This window comes from Microtus ochrogaster, chromosome 4 (assembly GCF_000317375.1).
Source record: "Microtus ochrogaster isolate Prairie Vole_2 chromosome 4, MicOch1.0, whole genome shotgun sequence".
Classification (NCBI taxonomy): domain Eukaryota; kingdom Metazoa; phylum Chordata; class Mammalia; order Rodentia; family Cricetidae; genus Microtus; species Microtus ochrogaster.
The window spans coordinates 56,834,188-56,860,568 of record NC_022011.1 but is presented as its reverse complement, the minus strand read 5'-3'; the positions used below and the strand labels follow the sequence as shown (position 1 = coordinate 56,860,568).

At 36.5% G+C, this 26,381-nt stretch overlaps 1 protein-coding gene across 1 annotated transcript in view; it reads left to right on the top strand.

The window, feature by feature from the left end:
* Nucleotides 1–26,381, top strand: part of Lrp1b (LDL receptor related protein 1B) — a 1,800,012-nt gene that overhangs the window by 89,266 nt on the left and 1,684,365 nt on the right. The window lies entirely within an intron of this gene.

Here is a 26,381-nt window from a genome sequence, read left to right as displayed (position 1 = left end):
TGTGTGTACATATGTGTATATACTGTGTATTGTGTATGTGTGTATAATATTTTACCAATTGTGTACTTTTCTACAGAATGCTCACAAACTAAAGAGACTTGGTACTTATTTATTCTTACATATTTACATATTTTCAGTTTTTCATGACACGTCTTCTCTGTGTAGCCCTGGCTCTCTGGGCACTAGGTCTATAGACCAGGCTGGCCTTGATCTCAGATACCCACCTGCTTCTGCCTCCCAACTGTTGGGAATAAAGTCATGTGCCACCACTGTACATTTAAAAGCTTAATAATTGTTATCAAATTGTTCTCCAAAACCCAGTTTGATTTAATGATTCTTTCGGTATCATACAGGTGCTCTGGGTAGACTTCCCCCCACCCACCTAGGAAGTAGATGATGGAAAGTTGTCCTGACCTTGTCTGGAATTCTTCAGTTGAGTCCTATCTCTGCTGGCCACTCAGTCTTCACAAGTTCTTTGCTTTTCTTGGTCTCAGAAGTTCAAATTCCTTTCTGATCTTCAATTTTCTGCCTATAATGTTTGAGCTTGCACAAACTTTCCTCAGCTGACATGTCTCATGGACATAACTTTTATGGTGTTTTTCTTCTTGACTGTATTGATCTGAGAATTAGTTCCTATTTTCTTGCTACATAATGTTTTATTTAAAAAAAACTTATAAACGAAGTTAAAATACTATTTGAGAATGAGATGAGATTTGGGGAACAGCTGAATAATTTCCTGAATAGACATTCATCAGAGAAGTTTCTGCCACCAATGTGACACGTGCTGATCTCGTGTCTTCAGAGTGCCTGAGGAGTATGGAAGTCCTTCACTGCTTGGCACAAGCTGTTTTCATAGTTCATTGGCTTGATTTTAAAAGGTGAAATCAGGTGACAGAGCTCATTTGCTCATTTTAATTATACTTTTTAATTAAAGATAAGTTTTAGAGGCATAAAATAGCCATTAGATTAATCTTGGCACAGAAGATTTTTTTTAACAAAACCTAAGTTGTCAGAATGTAATGTTCTTTCTCCTCACTTATTCATCTTGCCAATTGTTATCTTCAGTACAAAAATAGAAGAACAGTTATTGCATAATGACAGCTGTCCAAACAAGGTATTCCTATTGTTTTCTGTAACTTTTATGACCTACATATAACTAGAAAGGTAACATCGTGTAACTAGATTGGAATGATTAATATTCAAATTTTAATATACTTGAAAGAGCACTAGGCTTTATTTTTGTTATCTGAAACTAGTTCAAAGCACCACATTTGTCTGTATTTTTATCTGCAACTGCCACGAAAAAAAATCTGTTTTAAATTTAAATATTTGTGAAGATACGCATGCATGCATACACACACACATGTGAGGCGAGATTGTGAGTTACATAGGAGGAAATAACAGCCACTGCGAGATATGAGTTTCTTAATTAGGAAACTCTTTTGAAAGTTTGTATGTTCGTACTAAAGAATGAATTTATAGACCATGTAAATTTACACATATAGAATTTCTAGTTTTCTCACTTGTGAAGATGGATAATAGAATTAGGTAAAGTTACCTGAATGACATAGCCAAAAATCATATACAGTTCAGAGAGAGCCAGGACTGACAAGTACTCTCATATTAAAGTGACTTATTAATATAGTGTCTATAGAATATAGTCACTACTATTTAATCCTCTTCATTGTGATGGAACCCTACCCTGAGCTCTTGTATGTCAGTACTCTTTGACATCATGCAGATTACTGATGTAGTATGAGGTGAGGAAGGAAACAACAACATAGAACAAAACAGAGAGAAGAAAAAACCAAGGAAATGGCATAAATATTTTTATTTATTTTGAGGCAGGTGCACTTAAAAATTTTAATAAGCACATATAATAATGATAAACTTTAGAATTTTCACATATATAAATTTTAATATATATTTTCTTATATATAAATTCACATATATATATATATATATATATATACATGCATACCTTGAGACTTACACATATTTGCTTCCCCAGATAGTCTTAATTTTTTAAAGAATTGTCTTTGTTAGAAAAAAATTCACTGTGTGTTGATCATCATACCTAAGAAGAATGAAGACTTTTTTGCTCTACCCTCCATTGCCCTCCCTTCTTTCCTGGCTCTCTATGCTTAGTTCTAGGACCTTTGACCAGGAATATGTGGACTTTTAACATTCAAGAATTTTTCTGTGTTTCTGAAAAACAAAATAAGGTTTTTTATTAAATACTCTAATTTTTGGAATTATAACAGTTTAACTTTTATTTAATCATATTACTCTTTTTTTTCTTTCCTTAAATACTTGCTTATTTTTTTGTATTTTGAGACAGAGTCTCACTGTCTAACCCTGGCTAGCCTAAAACCCACTTTATGGAGCACTCTAGCCTTGGCCTTAAACTCATAGAGATGCACCAGCTTCTTGCTCCAGAAAATTGGCAATAAAGTTGTGTCCTACCACAAACTTAACATTTGCTCTTGTTATTGTTGTGTGTCTTCATGCCTGTATGTATGTCTGATATACTACATGTGTACCTGGTATATACAAGATCCAGAAAGGGTGATAAACCTCCCTGGAAATGTAGTTGCACAGTCATGAGCCACCACAAATGTGTTGGAAATCAAACCAAAGTCCTTTGAAAGATCAATCAGTGTTCTTAAATGAGTGCTGTGCCGTCTCTCTGGTCCCAATTTTGAAATTCTGATAGGGTGAAGCTGTGTGGAGAGTCCTTCTGTATGTGTGTTGCTTTTATTGGTTAATGAATTACAAAAAAAAAATGCTTTGAGCCTATAACGGGGCAGAACAGAGCTAGGAGGGGAAAACTAAACTGAATGATGGAAGAAAGAAGGTGGAGTCAAGGAGATGCCATGTAGCCCTACCAGAGACAGATGCTGGAGGGAACCTTTCTGGTGAGCCACAACCATGTGGTGATACACAGATTAATGGAGATGGGTTAGTTTAGGATTTAAGAGTTAGCCAATAAGAAGCTAGAGCTAATGGTCCAAGCAGTGATTTAATGAATAGAGTTCCTGTGTGGTTACTTCGGTCTGAGCCAGTCCTGGTATGGAATGCAGTTGTTAAATGCATTACAAATAAAAATGATTTAGGATTGGCAATAAGGATAAATAAACAACAAATTACTTGTTGAATTTTTTAAACAATTTTTAAATTGCCTAAAATATTGTCTTTTCAGTAAAATTTAATGTTTAAAATTAATGTACATACCATAAAGCATATAATTCAATTCACCCTATCAGAACTGGTAACCTAAGGGGAAATGCAAAATTTCGGTCTAGGTTATATTAGAATACTTATCAAGAATGTGTGAGACTTATGATTCAATTCTGAGTAATCACAGCCCATTCTTAGGAAGTGCTAAATTTTGGACAATATGTTTAAAGCAATCATTAATAATCCACCTCCCACTTTTATAAATACATAGATAGAGGTAGGAATTATGGTAACCAAGAAATTCAGTCAGATGATACAAGAGTGAGTTATAATTTTATGATTTTTCCTTTCTCAGAAACAATTAGCTGCTTCTAGCCTTTCCTCTATAGGTGAGGAGATTTTCTCCATCTTCATTGGCACATTAAGATGTCTTGTCATTGTTCTGGTCTTGTTTTAGCAGTCATTGTTAAGATCTCATGGGTAAAATCCCTAAAATATATAGAAGACAATATCACACAGCATTCGTCATGGTTTTCTGCTTATTATAAGCTTTTCGCACCCTCTTCTTTGCTGTTCTCTCAACCTTCTGTATAAGGACTATATTTCAGACTTATCAACTTACGATAGGCATGCACGTGTATACACACACACACACACACACTTAAAAAAACAGGTCATGAATTTGAAAACAATTGATAGTAACACAGGAAGAAGAAAGTGTTGAAGCCAGTACTCATGTGTAAATATTCTAAAAATAAAATAACCGTTTAAATTGCCTTTGAAATAAACCTTTGAGTTAAGAGTTTTATGGTCTAGAAATAACTCAGAGTTGGTCTATGGAGATCTGAGGTGCCTGTTGTAACTCTTCTCTACTCTGTCTAGGCCTGATTGTTACAGGTCAGTTGCATCAGGCCATGGAAAAAGCAAAGCAAAGCATGTAGTACATGAGTTGCTCTTATAGACAGTTTTTTAGTTGGGACATCACTTCCACACAAGGCGCAGACGCCAGAATGCATTCAGATGCTCGCAGTCAATACACTGTGCTGAGACATGCTATAGTGGGTCTTTTGACTGTTTGTTTGCTTGTTGTACAGGAGGATATGAGAAATAGTTTGTCACCTTTTAATAGTCTCTGCTAGAACCTTCAAGGTTTATGAGATTTTTGTTTGAATTTGTACCCTCGAATCACAGTAGTCATAAGGTATAATGGGGTATGATACAATAAATGCATCTTTAGGTGTTTCATTCTTTAGTATGTTTATATCCCTAATTATTTCACACACTTAGGATCATGTTTTAAAGCTTACTTGCTTAAGAAATAACTTTTCAGTTTGAAAATAGTATCTTTTTATTCCATCCATATTTCAAATAGTTTTCTATTTCATTCATATTCCACTTTGAATATTTTCAAAGCCAAAGACAGCTTCTTTAGATTTCAAAGAATGAAGGTTCGCATGTGTCTCAAATTTTAATTCCTCATCCTCCACAGTGTGGACTATGCTGCCAAAGATAGGGAATTTAAAGCCCCTGGCTTTATTCTGTGGGGAAAAATTCAAAACTTTTTGACTGTGTGCTAACTCTTGCTTTATAAGAAGCACTATGTCTCTGCAAGGTTTATTAAAAGTTAGAAGTAATACATATCAAGCAACGTATGTCTCAAATGTTGTCCACTACATATCAAATAACACTGCCATAATTTTTATATAATATGAAGTTAATCTGTCCCAATAAATAACTAATCCCCTAGACAAAAGACTAATCACGAGAGATTATTAACACACACATACAACTAGTACTGGGAAAAGTTGTAAATTAAGTAAAATAAAAGCATTGATTATAAATGCTAGTTTAAAATTATAATTAAAAACTAACAAAGTAAATAAATTTTTAATCACATTTAAAATTAGCAAGTTAAGGTTCCCTTGAAAAGTACTGATAATGGGGATGGAAAAATGTTAAATCAGAAAATTAAGAGTTAATATTTTAGTCATGTTTATGAGAGATGACAGGCATAGAAGTGACTTAAAGCAGAAAGGAAAAAGACCGTGCAGAATCCCAGTGATACTAGCATGATATTGGAGGGGTATACTCCTACCCAGCCTCTTTCTTTCTCAGCTCCTTCTTTGATAATAGTGTGAAGTCAAAAACACTTTTCAGAATATCAGCAATCTTGAATTCTCTGCATAGTTCTCATTGAGTAGGTACAAAAATGGAAGCTGCAAATTTAATTTATTTTGTACTAATTTCAATGCATAGAGTGACTGAGAAGTACCTAAAAGTCTCCGTGGCAAACCTGGTTACGTGCAGCTACTTGTAGCTTTTTTTTTTTTTTAATCTGGCACTTGCCTGCTTTGCTAAGAACGAAGAAAAATGGATTGAAGAAAAGTTATTTTTCAGCACTAAGTTTAGCCTCTTAACTGTTACATTTTTCTAGGCAGTGACTTGGAATATAGATGATTCTTGATGCCTTTCATGACTTGTATAGGAGGAAGGAAACACATGAACAGAAAAACAAGCTGGTCTCTTGGCTTTTCTAGTTTATTTTGTAATATGCAAAATATATTTTCTTGCTAGAAGCATACCCTGTGGAGCATAGATTTATCTTAGACATAATAGTTCAAATTGCCAGTGGGCATCTATTTCTAGAAAGGGCAAGAGCTTCATCAGTTACAGAAGCCTCTTCTGTGCACATCCCTGAGTGGTCCAGAGGAGTACACATACATACAGAGTTCAGTATCCCTGAGCAGACCTGAGGAGCACACATGCACACAGAGCTCAGCCTCTTTAGAAGACCTGTTACCTGAGTCACACAGGTGCATTGCTTACTTTTAGAAAATATTGCATCAACCAGATTACATTTTGACTTGGTATGTGAACCAGCATTGCCTATTTTCTTAGCCTATGATTTTGAATTGGTCATGTAGAAATATCTTAGGGATGGGGGAATTAGACTCTGGTTACCTGTCATGTGCACACAACCAAAGCAGTTGTTTTATCATGCACTACTAAATGGGAAAAACAAGCAATAATTTCTTTCCAAGTTCTAGAACAGTTCTATATAGTGGACCCAAACTGAATGTTGTGATAGCCGTCATGTCTGATACTTTTATTTTAGTAATAAAATGCAAATTTGTGATAAAGAAATCATGTCACAGATAGCTATGAATATTGAAATGCGGTGCAAGTAATCTTATGCTGAGGATATATTTTAAGGCTACTTAGCATTTAGGTAGTTTATAACTTTCCCACACTGAAGCATCCCTATATACTTATTTATTCTTCTAATGCATTGAAAGCTTATTGTATGGTAGGCCCTTTAAGTATGACATGCTCTTCTTTTTACACAGGCTGCGTGGAAAAACATTATCATAACAAAATTTTTCTTCCCTTCCAGTGAATGTAGATAATATGAAAGAATCCTATGGTGCGTATGTGGAAGAGGGTGATGAATGTGAAAGTTTGAAAGGACCTAACTCTCTGAACAACAACAAAAAAGATCTTAGGTAGCAACTGCCTTAGTAAGGTATTCCCTACCTTCCTCAGAAGACTTAAAGGCATTGCTTAAAAATGGACAGATAGCTGATTGTGGAGGGGTAAACTTCACTGTTGAAACTCATTATGAAACTGGCTAAATCATGGGTTTGTTTTGTTTTGTTTGCTTGTTCATTTTGGGTCGAGTTATGCACCCAGGCTGACCTCAAACTTTCATTTCTGGAACACAGCGATTACAGTATGCAACCTCACACCCACCACAATTATTACGTTTGTGGGCACAGCTGCAAAGAACCCAAAAAGAGATGCTCTGGTTTACATTTCCATGGTTTCTAACTGTTCATCGCACATCCGAAAATAAATACTAAGTTTTCATTTTAACTTATTCTATCCTATCTCTCTGTCCTAAATAAGAAAGTTTCCATTGCTTTACATGTAAAACCATGTGCCAGCTTTAGATAAGGCTTCACTGTAGTTATAACAATGGCCGTGCCATCCATCACTGCTGTGATGCTGTATGAAGCCCAAAAGAATGACCTTACCAGAAATAATTCTGTAAAGAAGGAAGTTATGCATGCATGATCTCAACACAGTGCAGTCAATATAAAAATAGAAAAATTGCATTTACTTTATTTTGAGGTTCTTTTCCCATTTACCTTATTCGTTGCCTGGATAAGGAATGCTTAGATATCAAAATACGAAATAATCCAATCAAAAATGGGATACAGCTCTAACCAGAGAATTCCTAGAGAAGAATTGCAAATGGCAGAAAGACACTTAACGAATTACTCAACATTCTTAGCCCCCATGGGAATGGAAATCAAGAGTGATATGTTATAATGTGCTGTAACCATATATGATATAAATTGATATATTATTATATTTATTTCTTGTGTATTAGTGTTTTGTCTGCATGTATTTCTCGTGAGGGTGTTGGGTATGCTGTTATTGGAGTTACAAGTAGTTGTGAGCTTCCATGTGGATGCTAGGAATCAAACCAAGGTCCTCTGGAAGAAAAACCATTGATTCCCATGCTGAGCCATCTCTTCAGCCCACAATATATTTTTTACTTTACTTTTTGTTATTGTTATTAATCTCTTTCTGATACTTAAGTAATTATATATTATAAATGTAATATGTTGTACATTTATATATATATGTATTACATAGATATGTAGGCAAATACATAGAGGATTGATTCTGTTTATTGCTTTAATAATTCACTAATATCTTACAAAAATGTCCTCTGTAGATGGATAGGTGCCTACCGACATATGATAGCTGTTTTTCTACCCACTTCTGTGTGTTTGTTCCAATAAAACATGTGTTAGTAATATTAAACTATGTTACAGTTTCTATATAAACTGATTAGACCTGGCGATTCATTGGAGTGACCAAGCATCTCCTGAGATTTACCTAATGGCTTATTTGATACAAGTTTCTACAACCAAAACCCAAAAGTGAATTACTAATGTCTTTTTGAAACATCTGGTCTTACTTCAAAGTATGAGTGTTCGGCTCCAAAGGAAATAAAAGTCCAGGAAGAAAAAAATCAGGAAAACGATAATAAAACTGGTTTCATGACAGTTAAAAATGTGTTCTCCCCCTCCTAGGCAAAGTATCTCTGTATAAGTTCTCAAACAGTTACACACACTTTGAAGGTTATATATAAATTTCACTTAATAGATTAATTTCAGTATATTGGGTTGAAAACAGTATCTCATAGAGTAGTCAATTATTCTTAATATTTGTGGATTCAAGTTCCTGGAATTATGACACCAAATTTTTTATTTCTTACATCCATGTCTAAATTGTCAGTCATCTAAGTCAATCTATATTGAAAAGAAATGTAGAAATGGTTATAACCCATTTGATTATCTAACTAAATAGTTCATTCTTTTATTTTCTTTGAAAATGTAATTGATATTTTTATAGATACAGGCTGTTTCATCAGGATGTTTTTTGTCTATGTTTTTTTTATTTTCACACCCAACTCAACCACATGATTTTATTTATTTATCTATTAATTTTTTGCTTTAGTTTGTTTTTTAATTTTCTTCTTGTTTTCTGCATACATTTTCTAGACTGGTTTTCTTTGAGATAACTAATGACATTGTGGAGGATACTGTGTCTTCATTTTTTCGAAGAATAATAAATCTCTAATTATCAAAGGCAATCGAAAAACCAATGAGAAAATTCAACTAATAAAGATATGAAGACCTGTATCTGAGCTGAGCTATGTGTGTTTGTCCATGTGTCCTCTTGGGATGAAGACTGACCTCAGGATTTGCAAATATTATATAAGAAAATCACAACAAGATAAAAGTGAAGAACAACTGGCTATAGTGACAGGGAAGTAATATCCATGAAGTCTCATCATTGTGGTCAACTAAACAAGACCTGCACAGTGACTGCAATAGTTGACATGCAAATATAGACAGGGGATAATCTCCCTAGGTCCAATCCCTGAGAGAGAGAGAGAGAGAGAGAGACTTAATCATTTTTAGGGATGAGAATTCTGATATGTTATTCAACCCCAAAGGGTTAGTCCTAAATCCATGTGTTATAAATAACACTGAATAGATGTAGCATGTAAATCAACACTTGAAGATGAGGTCATCAAATATTAGAGAGTGACTGATTGAATGGCAAGGGAGGAGTAGAGGGAAGAGGTGTGGTAGAAATGATATAAATATTGTTCTCATGTATGGGAGTCTCAAAGACAAAGAATGATAGAAAAGACTAGGAAAGTGAACCTGAAAATTTGTATTATTTTATTTTATAGTTATGGGAGTTTTACCTGTGTTCCACATACACCTGTTCTTCACATTCTTGCCCTACTGCTCAAGTAGGCTTGAAGAGGGTAACAGATTTTGATTCCCTAGAATTGGAGTTACAGATGACTGTGAGCTACCACATGGGTGCTGAGGATGGAACCCAGGTACTCTTGCATAGCAGCACATGCCCTTAACCACTGAGATATGTTTTCATTAGCCAAAGTAGACATTTTTATTGTTTAAAAAATGTAAATATTGCATTAGTCAAGCATATAGATTACTGTGTGAGTGGATGCAGCACTTAAACCAAGTCATTGCTATGAACCACCAGGTTGCTGTCACCAAATGCACAAACAAAGTGACTGTAACTTCTAAACTAATATCATTTCACCTCGACTTTTGAATTTTTTTTTTTTTTTGTTTTTTCGAGACAGGGTTTCTCTGTGGTTTTGGAGCCTGTCCTGGAACTAGATTTTGTAGACCAGGCTGGTCTCGAACTCACAGAGATCCACGTGTCTCTGCCTCCCGAGTGCTGGGATTAAAGGCGTGCGCCACCACCGCCCGGCTTACTTTTGAAATTTTTAAAAACTGCTGGATCATTAGCTGATAAGAACCTACAGGAGTCTTCTTTTCTTTTTTGTTTTTGTTTTTGTTTTTCGAGACAGGGTTTCTCTGTGGTTTTGGAGCCTGTCCTGGAACTAGCTCTTGTAGACCAGGCTGGTCTCGAACTCACAGAGATCTGCCTGCCTCTGCCTCCCAAGTGCTGGGACTAAAGGCGTGCGCCACCACTGCCCGGCTCTACAGGAGTCTTCTATCTTTTGTGCTGAAATACTCTGATTTGTTCAAAAAAAATTTAATAATTGTGCATGTTATTGAACAATGAGACATAAAGACTATGAAGATTGATAGAAAGTTATGCTTACATATGAACTAATATAGACTCACCATACACCTATTAATGCTGTCTTCTTACTTTTTCTTGACCCATTATCTGAAAGTCTCTATAGATTCAATGAAATGCATTAACATGGACATGCACATGCAGTAGGAGGCTGCTAGTGTGTTCCTGGCTGCTCCTCTGGTTGGTTTCTTGATTGCCCAGACTCCCGAAATAACCACATACAAACTGTATTAATTAAATCACTGCTTGGCCAATTACGTAAGTGTATTGCTAGCTAGCTCTTACATCTAGAATTAACCCATTTCATTATTTTATATTTTACCATGATGTTTGTGGCCTACCGGAAAGGTTTCAATATATCTATCTCTGGCACTGGCTCTATGGTTTCTCTCCGACTCTATCTTCTTTCTGCAAGCATTCAGTTTAGTTTTCCCTGCCTAGCTCTACTCTACCCTATCAGGCCAAGCCAGTTTCTTTTTTAACCAATGGTATTCACAGCAAACAGAGGGGAATCTCACCTCACCCACATTAACAAATACACACACATGGTAGGGGGTGGAAAGAGAAAGGGTGAGCTATTAGCCTCTCCTTATTCCAGAGGTTTTGTTTAGTTTAGATAAGTGTTACACTTGCTGCAGACTTTTTATCTTACTCTAAGTGACCCTTATCTATTAAGGTGTTTTATTTATTTCCTATTAGAAGATCAGAATGTTGTAATCTAGTGTTAATGATGTGTCATAAGTCCTATATGCATACATGAGTATAACATGATTTATTTTTTTAAATACTCTCTTAAAAATTTAGACATATATATGCTTTCATAATTTTTTTGTGCATCATGTCCATTCAGGGGTCCAGAATGAAGTCCCCTAATCCTAGAACTGGAGCTACAGACAGTTTTGAGTTCCCATATGGGTGCTAGGAACTGAATACTGGTCCTCTGAGTTATGGCTTATTTTACTCTCAATCTGAACCAACTCCCCAGTACCACCATGTTATAAGTATAGAAATTGCAGTGAATGACAGACTAGATTTGTAAGATGTAGAAATATGAGTCCTTGCTTTGTGATGTTTTTATACTCTTATGCAATACAGGAGAAACATCTATGGTCCTCTCCAGCCTGGAATATTTAGACACATTATCACAAAGCTGCTTGACATAGAAAGGATTCAAAGTTTTCACACATTCGATTCTTTGCCTTTGCACCTGCCATGACAAAAACTCCTTTTGGTGATAAACTGTAGACATACGACTAAAAAGCAGAGAGAATATTTGCATCAAATCTTGGAATTCTTCAGATACAAATCATTCTTTATCATGGATTTCATATATTGTGACAAACATTACACTGAGAAACAAGTCAAAGAGAGTGCCAGGCTAAGACATTGGTTAACATTTTAACACCAACTGCTTCATCTTCCCTTCACTACTTCCCAAGAAAAGCAGAGCTGATAAATAGCAACTTGTCACAAACCTCCCACATCTCACCGAAGTGGAAGATGGGAAAGGAATATCTACAGATGAAAGACAGGTATATTTCTGAATGTTTCCCCCAAAATGAAAAAGTCACAAGGAATGAAAGATGAAAAAGGAAAAGTCACCTTACACAGGAAGAGATGCTATACACTTAAGACAATTTCACATAGGGTATAGGCTCCCTGAGAACTTCTATGAAAGGAAGCATACTGCCTTTTTTTTTTTAGCTCGAGGTTTCCAGCAAGTGGTATAATAATTAAAAACACACAAAACAGTAATTGACTCTAATAATTGACTATTGCTGTTTTTTATATCCACCATGTGCTGTTTCAATTTATATGTAATAGAAGTATGCACTATTGTGTGTTTCTTGTGCCTCATACATTTGAAGCTTTGGATGAGCTGTATTTAAATGGCAGTTCATCTTCAGAAGTAATTCAGACAGCGGCACTTTAAATTTCAGACTCCAGATACAATGATGAGCAAAAACACTGCATCCAAAATTTCACTGTTGGCCACAAATGTCAACAACCTTGGCTTGTTTGAAAATCAATAGTCTTTATATACTTAAAGAGTCATAAAATTGAGCATTTAAAAAAAAAAAAACAAGGTTATTTGTTTTCCTAGATAAAATAAAACCCAAAGATGTTTCAAAATTATGCTTTAAATATTGACAAGGAAATGCGTTTTACTTATTTCTTTGGTAGAACTGAATTTGAGGTAGAAACACCTATAATATAAAACCTCAGCCACCTTGATTGACGGCTCCTTAGCTCGTCAGACATTGTGACAGCTGACAGTGTTTGGTGTGAAGTCTAGGCTGCTGCTTTGAACGTCTGCTACACTGATTAATCTGTTACCTAGAATGTGATGTGATATGTTCCATGATCATCAGCAATATCTATGCTTACAATGTACAAACACTTAGCCTTGTTAAGACTCCATAACCAAACCCTCCAAATTCTCACTTTACTTTTAATGATGAGAATCCAGAAGTAAAACAACTTCAGTGTAGTCCTATGCTTGGCTGTGACTGGGCAGGAACTGAGACCAAGTGTCAGCAGCAGAATTGGGGGCCGTTTTTCCTATAGTGCACATCTTCATCTTTGGTAGTAATAGCTAAGAGAGTTCACATTTTTTCCAGACTAAGGATTTTAGAGTAGAATTTAAGCATTCTGTTTCTTTCCCTCTTCCTGGCTTTATTGTCCCTCCAGGGTTTCACCTTCAGTTCCAAATTCCTCCTCTGCTGATGAATGAATTTTCCTGCTACTTTTCATTATCTCTTAAGTGATTCTCTACCTGTTGTTTGTCTGCACATGTGCTTCTGTGCCTATTGCCTTCTAAACCAGCCTTTTCAGCACTGCACTGAGCATGGTGTTCAGGCTCGGCAACTCATTCCCCATCATTCCCTGGAGGATATGACAGTGGCTGAAGTCGCTGTGCTTGCTGAATGAACTCAGAAAATCAGACTTTGTGAAGTACACAGTAGTGCATACAGAAGTGAATCTGAATATAGTTTCTTCTCTGATATTTTCAGGAATTCACAACTAAAAATATCCTTGTTCCCTGGATTTAGTGTGAACATTTTTTTTTCTTTTACTTTAGGTATTTCATAACCTGAGTAAAAAAGAAAAGAACACATCCAATGAGAACGGGACTTTTAAATCCAGGCTGTAATCACACACAATGTTCTACCATGAGGCCCAAATAGCAGATAACATCCAATATGAGCCATCTTCAACATGCAATCCTCCACATGAACCATCCTCAACATCATATGAGACAATATCGACATATAGTGACCTAACATTGTATGTAAGTTAGCAGCCTTAGAATTTTAGCACAAACGCTCTTTTCTTTCAATTCGGGAGCTATGTGGTGATCATCCATATTGGAAAACATACGACAAAATCTTAGAATATATTTGAATTTTGCTTAGTTAAATTAATTAATATAATGTTTAGTTAACCCTAAACATACATATATATATATATATATATATATATATATATATATATACACAACATATAAATACAAATAGATAGCAGTATAATTGTACCTGTGAAATTTTAATATCAAAGTTAGGAGGACAACAAAATTACTATTGTTATCAACGATATTTAATTTATTTGTGTAAAATGTGTGGCAGTATTTCACTTATGATAAGATTATAGAGGAAAACTCTTTAAACCTTTTTGTAGAAAATAAAGGCCTAAAATTATGACTATACTAATGTATCTTATTATATTTTGGAGTTGGTGACTTTTAATAGGAAATAGAATATTAATAAAAAATATTAGTGGGTATTAAAAGATGGATTAGAGCAATTGTTGACCTTTCAGAGGGTCATGGTCCTATTTCCAGTATCCACAGAAGTCACATCCCTTTGTGTAATTCCAATTATTGGGTATCAGATGCCATGTTCTTGCGTCAGAAGGCACAAGGAGCACTCATGGTGCACAAACATGTAAGAAGGTAAAACAATTAATTACAAAACCACATCCATTTCTTTTTTCTATTGCCCCAACTCCTCCTGTAAGCACCATCTAACCTACTACCCTTAGTATCTGTTTCTTTCTCTCTCTTCTTTTCATCAAGTCCTGTTTCTGATTCCCTTATGTTATAGGATGTTTAGCTTTCCACTGGAGCATGGTGGACACACCAAGGGTCACACACTCAAAGTAAATGGACTCACACTTTTTTAGTAGCCATGGAGTGTTAATAGCCTCTTACTTAGGGAAAGAGCATCATACCTATCTCCCCTTCTTTGTGGCATTTTTGTCTGTCTTGAGTTTTTATACTTCTTATGCATGCTGTCACAATCTCCATGAGTCATCTATGCAACTGTGCTGAATTGTCTGGAAAACAGATTCCCATATTCATTCACCACTGCAGCTCTTATAGTCTTTCTGTTTCCTTTTCCGCAACAATTACAGAGCCTTGGGAAAGAGACTATACTATAGACGCTCTGTTTAGGACTGAGCATTCCAGAGCTTCTTATTCTCTATACTCTTGCCAGTCGTGAGTCTCTTTGTTAGTCACTAAAGCAAAGAGAAGCTTCTCTAAGAGGGTTAAGAGATAAACTGAGCTTTCAGTATAAGTCATAATGAGTCAGCTTACGCCTATGGTCATTTGGTAGAATAATTGTATCTTTTCCCTTAGGGCCTATGTTGTGTATCCACAGGTTTTTGACTCAAAAATGTTGCAAGGAATGAGTTTCTACTTGTAGAACAGGCTTCTAATCCAAACATAGTGCACTTGATCACTCTTATGACATCCTTGCCCCTGTTGGCATGCCTTTCCAGGCTGGTAGTCATTGCAGCTCTTAGAGTTCAAACCTGGATACTACTGATAATTGGGTTTCTCCTTCTGTAGTGTGCATAGCACCTTCAATCACTATGAAAGGTAGTGAGAAGAGATGAAATTTCCAGCTTGACTTTTCCATGTTCTGCAGTTCAAATAAGTGGTATCTTCAGCAATAGGCTTTATAATCAAATACTGGAAAAGAACCAGGAACATTGACAAAAATTTGTAATGTTGGGAATGGGGGTCTATGGGAAATTTCTGGGTAAAAACTCAAAAAGAGGTAAGCTGTTCCTGGGACTAGGTTTTTGTCTTTGTCAGTCTGTTGTATCCAATATGGTCACAGTCACCCTGTTACAGGATAGCTCTATTTAAACTGTGTGTGTGTGCACATTTGCATATGTGTGCATGTATGTGCACATGTGCAAGCCTGGGTGTGTGTTTGAAGAAGCTCCATCTCAAAATGTGAATCATATAATAAATCAGATACTATGACATAGAGTATCTATTGAGCTAAATAAAATGATGTAATTCTTCAACAACTATTTTGAAAAGATGAGGCCTCTGAACTGGACCTATTTATATATGAGAATTACTTTTTAAATGTTAATGATTAACATTATTTGTTTGTTCTTAAAATAATGATAAAATCTTTGTTTTGTCCATCTGGTGATAGTTTACATCAAATCGTCCCCAAAAGAGAAAGAAACAAAAATTGAAATCGTGTTAACCCTTCTTGCTTTTGACCAAAGAAGAGTCTTGTCAATAAAAATGGAAAATGACCATAGCAAGGGATGGGCTGTGATAGTCTACTGAGTATCAGACCCTTAGTATCAAAACTGAATTTACAAACGACTTGACTGGGGTGGATTTCAAACTAGAGTTAAAAGTCATTTGAAAGACAAAAGTTGAGACATGAAATTGTGAGGAAAAACGAACTACCTTGCTTCATACTAAGCACTGGGCAGGGACAACATCTTTCAGCATTAGGACTTTTCTACTGTTTAAGAAAGACAACCGGGGAGCATCAAAAGAAGGTCACCAGGCAAAGGCAAGGCTCAAGGTCAGGGCATAAAGAATGAGGGTTGCTCTCAGTTCAAGCCTCATTTTAAAACTATCTGGAGAGATTTGAAAAACTCAATCGTGTGGGTAGCACACCAAGGATACTGGAATCAGTTTCTCTTGATAATTAGGCCCTAGGCACCTGTATATTGTCATCACTCCACCAGTCATTTTGATGAGCAGCCAAGTTTGCGAAGCACCTGTGCGGGACAAATTCCCTGAAGAGGCCGGAGGGTTGGCACAGTGGCTCTCCATGCGGCAGCTGCAGCACCACCACAGGTGCAAGGAAGGCCTGTGGGTGCCTGGCATGCTGTACAGAAACTGTTTCAATTCAGCACCATTGTCCTGGTGATGAGTGTGAACTGGCTCATTTTTATGACAAAAAAAATGAACCAATTTAAAGGAAATAGATATAAGAAAGAAACCACATTAATGTGCTTGCTATTAGTTTCTGAATGGCTTTGTGCACAATCAGCTACGAGGGTGGGGAAAGGCAGTCACACATGGGCATAGCCTGGCCTTTTGTCCATAGAAACGGAAAGGGAGAGGCAACTTTAGGGGGAGGAGGCAGTAGACGAGCACACTGGAAACAGCAAGCCCATCAGATCAGTAGGAACATAGAAATGAAATGACAAACAACTTTTTATGATTGTATTTGGGAGCTACCCAACAGAGTAGAGTTTTCTGGGCAGAGTAGAGTTTTAAAACTCTGGCGTGAGTTTTCCTGGGGAGACATGAACAAATGTCTCTTTGTCCCAGGTGGGACATGAGTGACAGAACAAAGAAAAAGCTGCTCTTGTTCTTGTGTAGTGAACCAGTGAATTTATTGAGCTTGCTTCTGGGAGGGTATGTGACACAGAGACAGTCTAATGGATGAAGAAGTCCACCTAACCGTGAGTGATGACTCATGGAAGCTATATCCCTTGTAGCACACATCACAACTTACAGACAGCAGCAGGGTGGGCTGCAGTATGCTACCCCCAGCAACTGCTTAATGATTATATACATTTAAGGTGAAATTACATGAATCTTGTGTCACTAGCACCTTGGATTTTGAAAGTATCATTTACTTTCAAAGACTTTCGAGGGGATGCCTATATGTTTGTCTTTGGATTCACCTTCTTATTTAGCTTCTCTAGGATTGCGAATTATAAGCTCACTGTCCTTTAATTATGGCTAGAAACCAAATATGAGTGAGTACATCCCATGTTCCTCTTTTTGGGTCTGGCTTACCTCACTCAGGATAGTGTTTTCTATTTCCATCCATTTGTACGCAAACTTCAAGAAGTTCTTGTTTTTTACTGCTGAGTAATACTCTAATATGTATATATTCCATACTTTCTTCATCCGGACAATGAGGACTACTGAGAACTCAAGAACAATGGCAATGGGTTTTTGATCCTACTGCACGTGCTGGCTTTGGGGGGGCCTGGGCGGTTTGGATGCTCAACTCACTAAACCTGGATGGAGGTGGGTGGTCCTTGGACTTCCCACAGGTCAGGGAACCCTGATGGCTCTTCAAGCTGATGAGGGAGAGGGATTTAATCAGGGGAGGGGGAGGGAAATGGGAGGTGGTGGCGGGGAGGAGGCAGAAATCCTCAATAAATAAATAAATTAAAAAAAAAAAGACTTTCGAGCCTCTCATTCTTTTCTATGTGGGCATGTTTTTATTAAGAGGAAATAGCTGGACAACATAATCCCATGAATACTATGCTATATTTCATAATGGAAAAAACTGACACTCAAGTAGGAGAGGTTACAGGATCAATAGCTTGAGAACTAGAAACACTGGCGGTTTTAATAGGACCTCTCAGAGTGAAAGGGCTGAGGTATTTTTAAAACATATATAATCATAATTTATAAATGTTGCTAAATGATGAAATACAAAATAACACACGGATTGCCTCCAGTGTCATGGACTAAATTGAAGGTATCAAGGTCAGGAGGCCACGCCCCCCCCAAAAGAGTCAACATCTGTGTGGAAGATGAAAAACAGAATTACAATCTTGGTAGTTTTAAACAGGAGAAATCCTCATTAGCTCAACAACTGAGAAAACAATAGAACAGAGGAGCAGAATGACCTCTTTAGATTTCTTCTTGAGGTATCTTGCAATCTGCATCTTATGTGGGTTGAGTTGAGTGTAGAGATACTCTAAAATGAGCACTTAAATATAAAGATGAGTCACTATTTGTACTGTAATGTGTTGAGTAAAATCCTAAAATATACAAGTTCTGTATAATTAATATAACCTGTTAAGCAAAACATGAGGCAAACAGTATATATAGAAATGAGAGAGTAAAAGAAAATATATATGAATGTATATGTGACTTAAAATAATTAAAGATGTCAAAGAGATGATGTTAAGATTTTGTATTCTATAAAATTATGTGAATGATGACGTTTTGTTGTTGCCATTTTCTTAATATTTAATAACTTCTTTTATTTTGAGATAATTATAATATTTTTATATCATTTCCTTTTTTTCTTTCCTTCCTTCTTGACATTGCTTTCACAAGGGCATCACCAACCTTGCATCAGGGTCTGCCCCTTCAGTCTTGCTCCTCTTTCCAAATAGGATGGCAAGTAGAAATATTGAGAATTAGAGATTCAGCTTGTGGATTTGGAGTAATTATCAGCTAAAAATAGACTCTGCAGTGCAGTTGGAAGCTTAGAAAAACAGGAGAACATGAGAAGCGATGCTGACAATATGTAGATTTTTCCTTTGAAACTTAGTACAGTAAATAAATTCTACCAGTAGGAAACCACTTCCAGATGTATCTGCTATTGTAGGATGCATTTGGTTGAGCAATAACACAAGAATTCCCGGTATCCCAGCAGTTCAGTGGCTGCATTTTGTCTGTCTTTCACCTGCACATTTACCCGTTTTCATACACTAAAACAAAAACATAAGGCTGATGTGAAGACTATCATGATATTCACTGCACACAAACATAATTGGTGATAGATGATATAGCATAAAAACGTGAAATTATGTTTCAACCTAAAGAAATATAAAGTTCCCATTAGTGCCCATAATGTACCAGGCCCAGAAAAACAAAACAAAAACATCAGCTAAGATAAAAATAGGTGGAAGTAGCTCGTGAGTTTCGCACATCAGATGTATCGACTGGGAAAGCGCTGCTGCTGCTTGTATGTTGCTATAGCCAAGGGCAGCCGAAAGTTACTCACATCCACAACTGCATCTGCCTTTAAGTTGGACCTCTTTCTAGGTCGCCAGGCACAGGCAGTTCATTTCTAACATGCTCTTATACGAGTCACTTTCTCATACTTGCCTTGTGTCCTTTCCATCCCCAACAGAAATCTATCTTGTTCTTTTATTAGCTGAGCCCTTGTTTTTAATATATGCTCTGAAGGTTAAATTCAGTAATTTTAGACCTAAATTGCCTTGACTGGCAAAGCCTATGAGTGTCTCTAAAATCTTCCTTCATAGCTTCTTAGCCTGCAGATACAAGCTATCCCAATTTCATCATTTTCTCTTTACCAACTTAATTGTGGAAGTATTCCAGGGCCATTTATCACTTAAAGTTTTATATAACAAGCAAAGGATGAAAATCATTACTAAATATATAAGCTCCCCCACAGTCTAGTCCACAAATTTATTTAAATTGCACCCATAAATATGTTTAGCACTGGTTATTCAATCTGCATTTCTTGCCTTAATGAACATGGGAAGTAAATATTGACTGATTTTTAATGTTTCATCATTTAATAGCCATCGTCATAACTTTGAAGAGAAGAATAATTGAAGCCAGTCTTATGTGAAATCCCATAAGCACTTAAGAGTCTACGGACTGGCCTCTGCCCTCTAGCAGTCAATGATATAAGAAGCGCACTTGTGCTAAAAATTTTGCTTACCACAAAGGTGGGTTAAAGTTCACATACTAACCTAAAGCATAAGCTGAACATGGAATTTTACTTTTTCTTGTCTGTGAAGGACTCATGCTGCGTATTTACACTGTAATAGGAAGAGTGAAAGACAGACAGGAAAGAAAAAAGCTCATTTCAGAAGGCTGGTGTGTAGGCAGTTGAGTAAATATGAGGACTTTATTTTATGCTCTCATATACTCAGCCTCTTTCATCTTCCTGTCATCTTGCAAGAGGAAAATCAAGACAAACTAAATGGACCAATTCCTGGAAGCCACTAGGAATGGAGGTTATAGATGCTTGGATTTGGGTTTTATCAACAGGAAGCCGTGGGAGGAAAAGCTCACAGACTTCCCTAAGCACAGGTGAGCTAGAAAGATTTTTTTTTTTTAAATTTCCAAGGTTTTTTTTTATTGAGAAAAGAAAAAAAAAAAACAAGTTTCCGCCTCCTCCCAGCCTCCCATTTCCCTCCCCCTCCTCCCACCCTTCTCTCCCTCCCCCCACTCCTCTCTCCCTTCCTCTCCAGTCCAAAGAGCAGTCAGGGTTCCCTGCCCTGTGGTAAGTCCTAGATCCTCCCCCCTCCGTCCATATCTAGGAAGGTGAACATCCAAACTGGCTAGGCTCCCACTAGAAAGATTTTTTATGGGCAGAGCATTTGCAATGAGGGTGCTTTCAGAAAACTCGAACAGCTCTGGATGCTGAACAGTTGCTTTACTTGTCCGTTTGTTTTTTTTTTTTCTAAACTTTTGATCTCTGTAGAATGTCTCTCCTTTATTCCCCTGGATCTGAGTTTGGTTTTTGCACAGAAATAATTTGAGAGCAAATATATTCCATCTATTCTATCTCTACGAACAAGTACCTGCAAAGATGGGGTAAAATAGAGATTCTGTGGATTCTAAAATACATAAAATCACCAATCTATGACATTTTATAGTTTTGCCTTTTAACTTCCAGAAAATCTGCACCTAAGCAGCATTAGGTATTGCCATTATTCATGATTGTTATTTTAATTTTTGTACTAGATTCTAGAAATATCTCCTTATCATTAAGTTAGAGTTTTACCAAATAGCTATGCATAAACTAAATTGCTACTTTTGAAGATTCTGAGTCATCACCTTGGACACTACTTGAAACCAGACTGTAAGCGATTTTCTCCACAGACCCACTGGTACGACAATTGCAGAGACAGGAAAATCATGCCTGATGTTCCCCAGTGATTACTCAGAGAGTAAAAAAAAAAAAAAATAGACCAGGCAACAGTATTTTTAATTAGGTCAGCAAAAAATAAACAAAATACTTGATGATTTCACCAAAAAAGGACAGAAGGAGATGTACTCAATGTCTTCATTCGCTAGTCATTGGGTAACGAAAATTAAAATCAGAATAAGGCACTACTGCCATCCACTTACCATGGCTGGGGAAAAGAACCATATCATTCAGTGCAGGTGATGGTGGTAAAAAACTGGAACTCTCATAAAGTCTAATACTTTGGAAGGTGGCTTGGCTCTTTTAATAAACTTTAAAATGTTCATTTCATAGTCACAAAATATTACTATATTTAATTGCATGTTGCATATTAATTTTCATCAGCACATCTGCATGTGAATGTTTAAAGAAACTTTACACTAATATTGGCAGAAGAAATTCATATGTCCCCCGACAGGAGCAAAAGCATAGAAATAATGCAATGGGATACTTCGGCACCAGGGAAGAATGGACTGTAAATGCCCACGCAAACTACAAAGTCTTAATCTATGAAAGAGGCTGGCTTGAAAATGCTATCCATGTATACTGTAGTTATCATTCTACTACATTCCTGGAAAGGCGAAAGTATGGCACGAGAGCACCAACTGCAGAGGAAGCAGGAGGTAGAAATTCCTTTAGAAGTGGCTCCTCGAGGCCCCTTTGAGGTACCGTCAATGGTAATCATTCTAGCAGCACTGAGGACATGTGTCAAACCCAAGGAACCTAAATCAGAAAGAAATTTGGACAATGCTTAGTAAGTTAGACAATGTACCCGTGAGCTCCTTCAGAACAGAGGCCATTTTGGTTTGTTTCGACTAGTTCAGTAATGATCATTAGAGTCGGCAAACCCTTTGAGTGATTAAATGAGTTGTAAAGACTAATATGAATTTGTAATGTTCTATGTTCTGTGTTATATGGCATGATGAGGAGCAATTCACTTGTCTAAGGTAGGGCTTCTATTGGTGTAAAGAGTCACCATGACTTTGGCAACTCTTTTTAGGAAAACATTTAATTGGGGTAGCTCACTTAGTTTCCGAGTTTCAGTCCCTTATCATCATGGCGGCAGCATGGCAATTGGCAGTCATGGTGCTAGCAAAGTAGCTGAGAGTCCTACATCTTTCAGGCAACACTGTGTCGACTATCTGTCACACTGAGTGAAGTCTGAGCAAAAGAAACCTCAAAACCTTTCCCCACAGTGGCACATTGTTTTCAAGATCACACCTACTCCACAAAATCACATCTCCCAATAGTGCCACTCCCTTTGGGATTATATGGGGCAATTGCATTCATACTACTACACCACTCAAGTAATATTCACCAGGAGTAGGAGGATGAATCGGGTACTTAAAAAGATGCTAGCTAGCATAGTTTACCTGGAACACGGAAACAGATACCTATGCTTAGTCATATGAGCAAATGTACTTGCTTTCCTTAAAAGAAATGTGATGCTATATTTTTTTATTGCCAAGTCACCAAGAAAGCATTACTCCACTGTTAAGATGAAAGCTCTGGAGTCTCATCTGCCTGCCCCTTTCAAACCACGTAGCCTATGGCACCTTGCTTGAGAGCATCTCCTCATTTTCAATCTAGCAAATGGCAACAACACCACTTCTCTCACTGTGTGTTGCTTTGCGGAATAAATAGATAATGGGCTGGAGGAATTTAGAGCAGAGCCTGGTACATAGAAAGCGTTTGATCAAAGGTAAGCTAACGTTATCGCCTTTTAATGCAAAGGCATGTTATTTGTATTTTGTCTCTTCGTCTCTGGGCAGAAGGTGGTATTCCTGTTAAAGTAGACATGTTTAACAGGGCATACATGTAAATAAAAAAAGCACATGTGTACATATGTATATATGCAGTTCATTGGATACATCATGTAATTAAACAACACAAAAATAAAGAATTGGAAATGTTCTGTTTCCATTTAATTCCAGTATAGCATTAGAAAAATGAGCATGTAAATGTCTAAATATTTTTATGTCAACAGTGAGCTGATTGGAGGAAATGGGTTGTTACATCCATTTTTATGGTGATATTTTCATGTGTGCTTTTACAGTGAAAAAAGGCAGCAGCCTTTCTGTTCTCAGATATGGTTCTCATGTCGTCCACACACTCTTCATGCAGATCCTTCTCATCTGTTTCAGCTGAGTAAGGGTGACCTTCCGCAATCTGGTCAGAACTGCACAACCTTCTCTCACTGCTGCTAGTGAATAGATCGTATGCTTGTAGAACCCATAAAAGTCAGACTTGCTGTCAAATTGAAGAATTTTTGACCCAGTGCTCATGTTTCTCTTTTCCTGTCACAGGAGAAAGGTAATTCTTCTTAGGAGAAAGACAAGATATACCATAGAAGGTAATTCTTCTTAGGAGAGAGACAAGATATACCATAGGAAAATATGAAAAATAACCACTCTGAGTCCTAAAAGCTTTTGCAGCTACATATTGCAAAACCCAAAGTAATGGAAAATTTTGTGCAATTATTATGACTGTAGAGGTATTTCCCCATAATTTCATTATTGAATCTCCAGAAATCGCAGCAATTTAAGATTATAGAAATTTGAATTTTATCAGAGAATATTACTGTCTAGTTCTATCAAGATAAAATTTTTACTCACTGAAAGAGTCTCCATTTGACGATGTATGTCCTTTTAATAACATAATACACTTAGTTGAAGTACTGAGATAAAAGTTTGTAACTTGGCATCAGATGAGATTTAATTAACTGGTTGTAACTTCTTTTATGAATTTTGTAATTAAATGCTTATTTAATAGACTTAAATACAATATATATGTACTGTATTTGTATGTATATATAGCATAAATAATATACATAAATATTAATTCATGATAAATATTGATTTATAAAGTCTCAATGCTTTATTTGGTATGTAAATTCATTGCATTTTTGAGGGGCACAAGCCATAAGGATGTGGAAATTCCACTTAAGAATATTGTGCATTAGGACAAGGAACATGTTTCAATATAAGTATATAAAAAGAAAAAATATATGGTGCTACTTAATTGAAGCCCACAAATGAACATATATCCTAAAAGATATGTGCTTTAAGTTTAAAACAATAGCAAATGTGACTCAGCCTCTGAAAGTTTGCACGGTTGTTGCTTTGCTTCCTAAGTTGTGTCTTGCCTGGTTTCCAGAAGTGATATACAAGAGATTGTTTAGCCATTTCACATGGTGACATATATTCCTTCATATGACTATCATAGCTATCCAGTACCCTCTGTCTCTTTGCCTCTTGTCACTTGTAATATCTGAGCTAACTTTATTCAGAGAAAAATAGTGGTTAGGGATTGTAAAGAGTGGAAGTACATAGAATTTTCAGGATAGTAAGTCCAACTTACTAGTGCTTGTTTTTGTTTATTTGTTTGTTTGTTTTTGTCATTTGTGCCTGCTTTTCCCCAGCACCAGAAAACGACCAAGTAAACCCAAGTTTTATACTCAGATTGACTGATTACCTAGATTTATTTTTCTTTGCTTCAGTAAAATATTTTATTTCCTTTATTTCTAAATGTGAAAAATAAGTTTTTATGTGTTATGTTGACTTGCACTATGATCTTAAATATTGATTTTATAAGTACATCTGTTGAATTAGTAACATGAAAGTAACATATTGAACTATTCCAGTGTATAGTATACATAAATTCTGTGAATGTCAAGATTGTATGTTGAGAGACTAAGCATGGAGGTGTTTAAGATGGAGCGAGAAAGGAGATTCAATGATGGTTACTTGATATTATGACGATCACTATTTAAGCATTGTCTTTAGAAAATAAATCTATCAACAAACATTAGTATGCCATGTTTAACTTTCTGTCCTTGCATAGATCACTATCTCACATATTTACCACTTATAATTTTTTTTGGAGGGCGTAGCTAGGGAGGCTCTTTCTCTAAGTAGACTGTCAGTTTCTTTATACAGCATAGTATACTTTCGTTTATCTCCAGTTAGAAAGCACTCAGTATAATCATATTTAGAAAAACAAAATTGAAGAATAAAAGATGCAACTATATAGCCATTGTGCATATTTAAATTTTAAACAACAATCTTAAAGCTAACTACAGATAATAGAATAAAAACAAAACGAGATTATAATAAAGTAGCAAGACATAAATTTTTTTGTAAATCTCTGTTCCACAAAAACAAAAATACATTTTAAAGTAAGAGTTGGCATTATCACTGCTGTTGTGACTATGCTATGGCTATTTTACATCTACACCTTCTGAGTATATCCGTGAACTATTGCCTCAACACCACTAGGGAAAGGTGGAGAGAAACCTCACCATTGACCTCCTGACTCAAAACCTCTCAGGCAGGGACAGAAATCTGCTTCTAGGAGCCCACCACATGATGCCTATAGGGACAGAATTAGAAAGTGAATGATGAAGAGGTTGAATTGGCTGAAATGTGCAGGTTGCTGGAGATAGCAGTAAGTGAGAGGATAGTTACAGCAGATGTTCAGATGATGTCTTACTCGTGTCACCAAATGAGGGTATGATGCTTATAAGTAATTACTTCCCCGCACACTGTAAGTGACCTAAGCTTGTCATATGGATGCTTGCTCAACGAGACAAACCGTTTCCATTCAGAGCTATAATGTGAGGCCAAGAGCATTCGGACATAGATTTTCCGTTTTATTACACAGCTGCCTGGACCACAATAGGATTAATAATTTGCTAATTGAGTATGAGCCTTTAAAGTCATGTAAGGCTGAGTGGTTTTATTGTAAAATGACATTCTGCTCTGGAGGGATAACAGCTAAGGTAACGTTGTAAAATTTTGCCTATAGACAGGACTACATTGGACAAAATCAGAGAAGGCAAATTCACACATGAGCCATTAAACTTATCTGCTAGAAACCAATTATGAGTGAGTACATCCCATGTTCATCTTTTTGGGCCAAGGACAATGGCACTAGGTTTCGATCCTAATACATGAACGAACTGGCTTTGTGGGAGCCTAGCCTGTTTGGATGCTCACCTTCCTGGTCCTGGATAGAAGTGGGAAGACCTTGGACTTCCCGCAGGGCAGGGAATCTGGA